The sequence below is a fragment of the Adiantum capillus-veneris genome, chromosome 28, assembly GCF_014529385.1.
Source record: "Adiantum capillus-veneris isolate H3 chromosome 28, ASM1452938v2, whole genome shotgun sequence".
Classification (NCBI taxonomy): Eukaryota; Viridiplantae; Streptophyta; class Polypodiopsida; order Polypodiales; family Pteridaceae; genus Adiantum; species Adiantum capillus-veneris.
The window spans coordinates 96,926,034-96,935,493 of record NC_140958.1 but is presented as its reverse complement, the minus strand read 5'-3'; the positions used below and the strand labels follow the sequence as shown (position 1 = coordinate 96,935,493).

The 9,460-nt window shown below is 39.1% G+C and overlaps 1 pseudogene; it reads left to right on the top strand.

Annotated features, from left to right (window-relative positions):
• Window positions 1-4,034: 4,034 nt before the first annotated feature.
• Window positions 4,035-5,382, top strand: LOC147420938 (uncharacterized; annotated as a pseudogene).
• Window positions 5,383-9,460: the final 4,078 nt, after the last annotated feature.

The window sequence follows — 9,460 nt, the reverse complement described above, 5'->3', positions numbered from 1 at the left end:
AGGATAGTATATAGCAAAGTATGTTGGTGGAAGATTATACTCAAACATTCAAAATTTTTTGGTGGAGAGATTACAGGGTAATGAGAGGCCCACAGATGAGATGTTGGATATTTTTTGAAAGGTTTGAGAAGGGGATTGAAGAATGTTGTGGCATTGCTGATGGCTTTGACAATTTGGTCACCTCTGCAGCAAGGGTTCAAAAAACTAGGACAAAGACTAGAAGTAAGCATAGCTCTCAATCAGAAGCAGAGTCAGATGGTGACTCTAGAACTGATGAAGATAATGATTTTGAGGCATCCTCGGATATTGAAGCTGAAAGTAGCAAAGGCAAACCGAAGAAGAATAATCAATAGCTATTAGTTGTCGGGTTAATCAAACCTATTCATGAGGTTACATGGTTGTCACCAATCATTGTGGTGCCTAAGAAAAATGGAAAAATCAGAATTTGTGTTGATTACAAAAAGTTGAATGCAGCCACTATTACAAATCCTTTTTCAATGCCATATTGGATGTTGTAGCAGGTAAAGAGATGTATAGCTTTTTGGATGGTTTTTCAGGGTACAGATGGCTGAAAAGGATCAACATAAAACAGCTTTTATCACAGGGTGGGGTGCTTATGCATCTACAATTATGACTTTTGGACTCAAAAATGGACCGCCATCATTCAATTTTACAGCATACAAGACCTTTCAACCTTATTTGCAGGATTTCATGAGAGTTTTTGTGGATGAATATTTCATTATTTGGCAAGAAGGAACTACATCTTTAGCATTTGAAGTTATGTTTTGAAAGATGTCGAAAATTCAGAATGTGCCTTAATCCGTTTAAGAGTGTCATTGCATGCCGAAGTGGGGTACTTTTATGTCATGTAGTTTCAAAGGAAGGCATTGATGACAAGAAGATTGAAGTTATCAAAGGAGCAAAAGCCCCAGAAAATGTGAAAGAAGTTAGCAGGTTTGTTGGTCAGGTGAAATGGCATGCTAGATATGTCAGATATTTGGCAAATGTTTGCTTACCTCTTACCCATCCAACAAAGAAGAATGTACTTTTTGTATGGGTTGAACCTCAGGAGAGCTCATTTCAGATGTTAAAAAAGATGTTGTCAGTGGCACCAATATTACAACCTCCAGATTGGTCATTACCTTTTCATGTATTTGTTGATGCATCGGATATGGATATTGGTGTTGTCCTCATGCAGGAAAGAATTAGGGGATGGTTCAAACGTGTCTACTATGCTAGTAGGGTGTTAACATCTGCTAAAAGGAATTATGCGGTGACAGAAAGGGAAGATCTTGGCATGCTATATGATTTAGCTAAATTCAGACATTATTTGTTGAGCAACAGAGTTATTTTCCATGTGGATCATCATGCATTGCTTTATCTGATTAAAAAGCCATTGCTGATTGGAAGATTAGCTAGATGGATGTTGTTGTTACAGGAATTTGATTTTAAATTTTTTTATACTCCTGGCAAAGAGCACACCATAGCTGATTATTTAAGTAGAATTGATACTGGTGAGAAATCAACAGGTGTTCAGGATGATCTACCTGATGTTGATTTGTTTGAAGTTCAAAATACAGTCTTTGAATCATGGTTTGACCAGATGTTAACATTTTTTACAAATGGTACAACGCCAATGGGATTTTCAGTGATCATAGGAGGAAGTTTGCTTTAAAAAGTAGACCATTTTTGGTGATAGCAAGAGTATTATACAGGAAAGGGATTGATCAAGTTATTAGAAGGTGTGTTCCAGATTTTGAACAGAAGGATGTTTGCAAGAAGCTCATTCAGGAACAACTAGAGGACATTTTTTAAGTGATATAACAAGTAAGAAAGTGTTGCAAGCTGGATTGTGGTGGCCCACTATGTTGAAAGATGCCCATGAGCATGCTATAAGCTGTGTGTTTTGTTAGAAGTTGGGTCAGCCAAATTCATGGGATAGAATGTTTGATCATCCTATATTACCTCTACAACCTTTTCAAAAGTGGGGAATGGACTTTGTTTGACATGTCAAGCCCACTACCAGTAAAGGATGTAGTTACATTTTGGTGGCTACAGATTATTGTACCAAGTGGTGGAAGTTGTTGCTCTCAAAGACAATAAAGCTCAGAGTGTATCCAGATTTCTGTATCATAACATCATGACAAGGTTTGGGTGTCCTGTGGAGTTGGTGAGTGACAAAGGAAGCCATTTTCTGAATGAGGTAATTTCTGAATTAACAAAAACTCACATGATTATGCATAAAAAGTCCACAACTTATCATCCTCAAGCTAATGGACAGGCTGAAAGCACCAATAAGACTTTGGTGAAGATATTGAAGAAAATTGTTCAAGATAACAAGAAAGATTGGGATCAGAATCTTGATTCAGCATTATGGTCCTTTAGGACAGCTCTCAAGCTCACCATAGGTATGAATCCATTCAAATTGGTATATGGTCTGGAAGCTATGGTTCCTATGGAATTTGTGGTACCCAGTCTTAGAGTAACTGCAGAAAAAATGAGTCCTAAATTATCAGTTGGGTACAGGAGCAAATATTTGCTACAGTTAGAAGAGGACAGATTAATAAGTTCATACATATATGAAGTGATTTAAAGAAGGAGGAAAGCTTGGGTGAGTATGAATGTTAAGTTTAAGGTTTTCCAGGTTGGAGATTGGGTTATGTTGTATAATTCTAGATTAGGGCCACATCCAGGCAAGTTAACTTTGAGATATATTGGTCCATATAAGTTGTCCAAGATTTGGGATAGGGAACTTTCATAGTTGCTGATGTTTTTGGTACCAGGGTTGAAAAACCTGTTAATGGGTTCAAATTAAAAAAGTTTCAAGGGAAACCACCCCATTTGGAATGGCCATTAGAAGGACTGGTTCAGCCAAAAGAGTTTGCAGAAAGCAGTCTGGATACAAGGTTTGGAGCTCTGCAATCTCAAAATAGGACCACCAATAGTGTTGAGATTAACAGTACAATGCATAGCAGCTTCATAACAGGACAGGGGAATCAGTATTTACAGTTTTTCAGTCGGACTCTCGGAATACCTGGTGTCGGAGTTTTGATGATCGGATGTTTCTGGGTCGGAATTTTTAATGGAGATTTGATATTTTATATTGAAAAGCGGGAGGATTCTCCACTAAGTGTAATCATAGCGCACCACATACTATTTGCCGTGGGAGAAAAGCAGAGTGCGTTTTTTGCAAGCGCGAACCATCACCTCTGCCAAGCTTCACCGTGCCTTATGTTGTCCCCAAACTTTTTCAAGTACATGCCCACCCTGCGCATACCTTCAGTCATGGTGAAAGGGAAGACAAACGCAGTCATGCAGCCCGAGGCAGAGCAGGATGATCAGTCGAGAAGGGTGCATCTCAAGGGGCAAGTCCTGAGTGTTGACATCAGCAGCCCGGAGGACGAGGAGGCTTCAGGAGTAGAAGAGGTCGCTGCACAAACTCCTCTCAGCACAGTAAAACTGCAACAGCCCTTGATGGATCCTTTTATGGATTTTAAGGTATCTCTCGACTTGACAATGGACATTAATGTGGCATGGCTATAGAACGTAGGTTTGCATGCTTTTGTGACTTTGCCATGGGATGATTGGAGACATATTTATTATGCAAAGTCACAGTTAGATATTCTTAGGAAAACCAGGGGTATGCTTACTAGTACAATATCTTTTTCCCTGAAGTTGGTTTCACAGGTATTTCATTTGCCATTGAAGGGTATCATCACCATTCCTAGATGTTCTGAAGTTTTGTTGAAGAAGGAGCTTGGGCCTACCAAGGGTAATAGGAAATACTATATGCTGAAGAATGTTAATTATGTCAAGAGGGAGCAGCTCAAGTGGCATTTGGAGAGATTATGTTTTCTAATAAAGTTTGACTATATGTCAAAAGACAACTATGGACCCTTATATTTTGCAGAGCATGGGGGGTAAAGTGAGTTGGGCACATTGGTTGTATGATAAAATTGCAGGTGAGATTTATATGTCAGACAGACAAAAGAAAGGCTCAAAATGGCAGCAGGTTATCTGCATTTTTAGCAGCAATGTTCAGTTTTTCACAAAAACTCCTCAGTGAACAGAAGAAGGCAGATGATAACACAGGTGCAAGTTTATTAGGCAGAACATAGGTGTTGAAGGAGGATAAGAATTAGCCCAAAAGGTAGAGCTGCCAGCATATGTGCAGGAAAATTAGGAAAAGATGTCATCCTTTAGGTTTTTGGTACAAGAAATATATTCTGAGGAAAAAGCATTGAAGGCTGTCAAAAATACAGAAATGTTTGAATCAATGAAGAAGTTGGATGCTCCAATTACTACTTATGGTGAGAAAGTGGAAACAACAACCAAATTGGGGAAGGTGTTCACATTGTCAAAGAAGAGAAAGGTAGACTCTGAAGTGTTCAAAGCAGTGAGAAAGTTGCACTTTGAATCAGGGACTGTCAACAAGATGCAGCAAAAGGTTGGCATTGAAGATGAAGGGATGGCTATACATATGCTAACCCAGGTTTAACAGTTTCTGAGCAGCCAGCAGTTACAATTAGAAAATCAGGAGCAGTCCATGTCAAAAACAGGGGAAGCAGAGGTGTTAAATTTGCAGGAACATCTTGATATGGTGCAGAGTTTGAACTTGGATATGGAGAATTTAAAGTTGAATCATAAAGATGAGATGCAACAGGTGCTGATGCAGCATAAGAATGAGTTAGCAAAGGTTAAAATGTCTTTAGGGATGTTTAGAGAATGGACAATGACTTTGGAAGAGAAGCCAACCATTAGCTGTAGCAACTGGCATGTAGAAATGAAGATTTGTAGGTTCATAATTTGATGTTTGAGTAGAGGATTCAACCTTTGTTGGATATAGAGAAGTAGGATTTAAATCAAGAGGAGTTGGATGTTAATTGGGTATTGATGTCAGAAGGGGATGTGCAGGGAATCATGCAACAATTGAAGAGTACAATGTAAGAGGCATGGCAAGCAATGAAAGAGAGATTGACCACTGTGTTGAAGCATCCATATGAAATGGTTAGAACTGGTTTTGTTGGTACACATGAAGCTGACTTGATGATGGAGGTAGAACAGCTCAAGAAGGAAAGAGAGCATTGGATCAAGCAGGTGCAGGAACTAAGAGCAAAACAGAAGGAAAAGTGGTAATTGCAGAGGAGCAACAGAAAGTTGAGTTAGCTGAATGTTCAGAAAACCATTGCAGGATATGATGAATCAAGAATTAGAGCAGAAAATGAATGCTGAGCTGGAAATGGAATTACATGACACAACAGATTTCATAATACCAGTTGGAGGTCTCTTTTGATATAGTTGTAGATGGTGATCTTTATGGAGCTACTGAGAAGTAAATCAAGCCTTAGCATTTACAGACTAGCTGGCAGATGTAATTTTTGAAGCTGTTTTTGGTCATATATTATTTTGGATCAAGAAATATGTGAATCCGAGTCGGATTTCTTTGAAATCCACCACTGGGGCGTGCCATGTGTTGAATGGGTAATAGGATCGCTAGAATAGTGCTTAGTCGGATTTCATCATGCTGGTCGGAATTAGCTTCTCGAAATATGGTTAGGTTGGATTTTTCTCAATCGGATATATATGCCAAGAACATTCAGTTAAACAGTTGTAACTTTCATATATATAGATAAGTCGTAGGTAATGACAAACAAGATGTATTCAAGCTTTGATCAATGGAATTTCTTGTTTGTCTGATCTTCTTCTCTTAGCTCTGATATGCTGTCTGAAGTTGTCTGAGTGTATTTCTTTGATTAGTCTGTTTAAGAAGTAAAGTATGATTCTATGTTTGACAGTATGTGTGAGAGAGAAATTGTTGTGTTGATGAACCCCAACAGTGCCCCTTGAGAAAGGGGGTGCGCTTTGAGTGAGTGGGAGGCTAAGTAAAAAATTCCCCTAACTTTGGGGCTTTTCCCCTCCTTTGTATGATCTCTTTTTTACTCAATCACCCTACCCCCCATGCATGGGAAGCTTCTCAAGCACCTTCCTCATCAAGCATGACAAGCACCTCAAGTACCTAAGTCGGCAAGCACGACAAGCACCTCAAGCACCTTAGTCAGCAAGCACGAAAAGCACCTCAAGCACCTTACTCATCAAGCATGACAAGCACCTTAGTCACATCAAGCATGACAAGCACCTCAATATTAGGCCGGGTTCCCACCTCAAGCACAGCCCTAGCTTGCCTAAGGTCTAAGGACTTTTAACACTAACCTTGGATGGTCTTTAATGAAGCTAACCCTAAGGTCTTTAAGCTCCACTAGATGCACATTGATTTTTGATAGACTATCTCCTTTTGCATCACTATTGAGATGCAACCATCTATCCTCTTGGTCCCCTTGTGAGATAAGTCTAGAAGCACTTATTGCACATTGCTCTTTGGTAGACCGTCTCCTTTTGGACCCATATTGAGATGCAACCATCTCTGCTTTTGGTCCCCTGCTGAGATAGGTCTAGAAGCACATGTCTCTATTCTAACTCTTGTTCCTGTTTATTCTCCCACATTAAATGATCAGTTTAATATGAGAAAATCATTTCAGTTAGTTAGATATTAGATTTTATGGCAAAGTACATCAAGAGTTCCCGAGGGATGAGATGGCTACACAGGGTCTAGGTGCATCAAGACTTATGGACAGATGAGATGACTAGAATGAATGATTGAAACACCGTGTTCAATGTGAACTAAGCGTGTGATTTGTGAACTGCATGTTCAATGAATGAAGAACTTTGAAACTGGAATTCCTGAAAATGAATCTGATTTTTGTCTGATCACTCATGTGATTGCGTTTGAGTGTAAGATTAAAAGAGGAAATGACTGCAACATTTCGGTCTTGAGATTCTATGGACATGATCACAATAAGAATTAGTTAATTGGACATTAGTGAGGTCCGATTTGGATCTATATGCAATTGCTAAACATGTTGTCAGGAATCATGATCCTAGATCTCGATGGATTTTATGTGATTTGATGTTCAGTGATTGTCCTCTTGGTGCAAGTACTAGATTTGTGTTTTCTAGTGCGTCAGTACTTAGAATCATTGTCTACAGAACTAATTTATGGCTTTTGTCTGATTTTCTAGGCGTAATTGAGGGTGATTACAAATTTTTCAAGATGGTGGTATGCCACAAATGGATGATGTGGCAGTCTCAAAAATCCTAACATGTACAGCTGTACGAGTGCCCAAAAAACATGCAAACATGCTGACGTGGCAAGCTGTACAGAATCTCGTAGAACCTGCTGACTAATGATGTGGCACATCATACGGATTTTTGCATTTTTTGTTGGAAGCTTTTGGGCTAGTAGCTTTTGAGTCTGAAGCTTTTTGATGTACTACTTTTGAGAGGCCATGGGTTTTTAATGTATAGAGGGGAATTCCCACTGGAGAATGGTCTTAACCTTCTTTCAATCCATTAAAATTCCTTTCTCAAAGATGAGATAGCTTGAAAACTCCACATCGGTTTGGTGGGAAAAGCATTTCTCTAATTTTGTATACAGACATGCTTCTTGTAAATTTTTAAGAATAATACAAACATGATGCTCGTGTTCTTCTTGATTTTTTGAAAATATCAAGATATCATCTACATATATTACCACAAGATCATCCATGTACTCACAAAAAGTATCATTCATCAAGTGTTAAAAGAGTGCTAGAGAATTTGTATGTCCAAATGGCTTAAAAACATACCCAAAGTGGCCATATCTGGTTTGAAAGGATGCCTTCCATTTGTCTCCTTCATTTATTTGTATGAGGTTATAAGCACTGCGAAGATCAATCTTGGTAGACACCTTAGCTTTTGCAACTAGCTCAAGGAGTTTGGAAATTAATGGCAGAGGGTAGAAATTCTTGACAATAATTTTGTTCAAGCCTTTGTAGTCCACACACATGCATAGAGACTCACCCTTTTTCTTCACAAATAGTATTGGTGCCCCTATTGGTGACTTTGAATGATACCATATAAATCCGTTGGCTAGGTTTTCATCAATATACTTATGAAGCTCTACAAGCTCATCTTCGGATATCTTGTATATTGGATCAAAGGGTGGTTGAGTCCCCTCTTGTAGTTCAATGCCACAATCATAGGGTCGATGCTCAAGAAGCATGTCAGAGCTCTTCTTTCAAATACATCCTTGTAATAATGATACTAAGGTGGCAACACTTCCACATTCCTTTCTATGGGGGAGTCAACTGGTATGGCATAAATCAAGAATGATGGACTTTGGCTACATGCATGAAGACCCTTGCTCCAACATAGAGTGATTTGGCATGCTTGTTTTTGTCAACTTTTGGTCATCTTTTCTCAACCCTTAGAGACTTCAAATCAAAATTTTATTTGTGTAACTCAAGCCAAGATAGGCCAATAATGACTGTATTTGATGGGCAATGTAATGGAAATGGACTATGAACTTTGAGAGTAGCAAAATTAGAAGAATTAAAGAGAGTATTTTTGTGAGGCTACTTTGAGAACATAGAGGGTAAACTCGATTGATTGTAGCAACATAATCATAGTACTTAATTAACTTGTCACGAACAATACTTTTGCAAGTGAGAGAGTTTAGAGAACTTGACAACAATTGTGGATCGAATTTATGTGGAGCCCCTCCAATAGGCCTTTGTATTATACATTCTCCCATCAAGAGAGACTTGGTACAATACAATCTTTGTGTTCCTTGTGACCTAGGTGATGCAATGAAGATGGAAAGCTTCATGCATCAGAGCATAACATAGACTTTGTAAAAATCATTCACCATCCCCAGCCTCAGTCCTAAGGCCTCAAACACCTTCAAAGGTGGAGAGAGCTAGCAGGGAATGAGGGTATTGAAGAGGAAGAAGAAACATTCATAGGAGAAAGAAATAGTTCCTCACTTATCATCACTTTTCTTGCTAGCATACATAATAGCATAGTAATGAAGATGGAGAAGTGGAAAGCTTAAGCATTGAAGCATGGATCTTGGTTGGATTTGCATTCCATAGCCAAGAGTGGTTGTGTAGGCTCTCAAATTCCCTACTAGCTTGGAGAAGGAGATGGAGCTCTTGCACTTGCAACCCACACAATGAGTGTGTGTGCGTGTGTGGGAGAGTATACCCCCCAAGCTAGCCCTCTCCTTGCTTTGGTGGACCCCTTCTTCTAAGCACTATCTGGCACCTGATTGGACCTCCTCAAGCTTGGCCAATCACATGCTTAGTGCATATGAAGCAACAGGGTAGCCTTGGGACAAGTGTCCCCCTTTTCCCTTTGAGAGAGAGGACTTGATAAATTCATTAACAATTAATTAAATTTACTAAATCATCGTTGGACCCCTTGGGAGGCCAACCAATAGGCTTTAGGCACACTATGAGGGCAACATGAGGATTCAAGTCCTTGACTATAGGATACAACCCCTATTTTATAATTGATAAGAACCACTCTTTTTTTATCAATTTGCATGGCAAAGAGAAACATCTATATATTGTAAAGTTCTTTT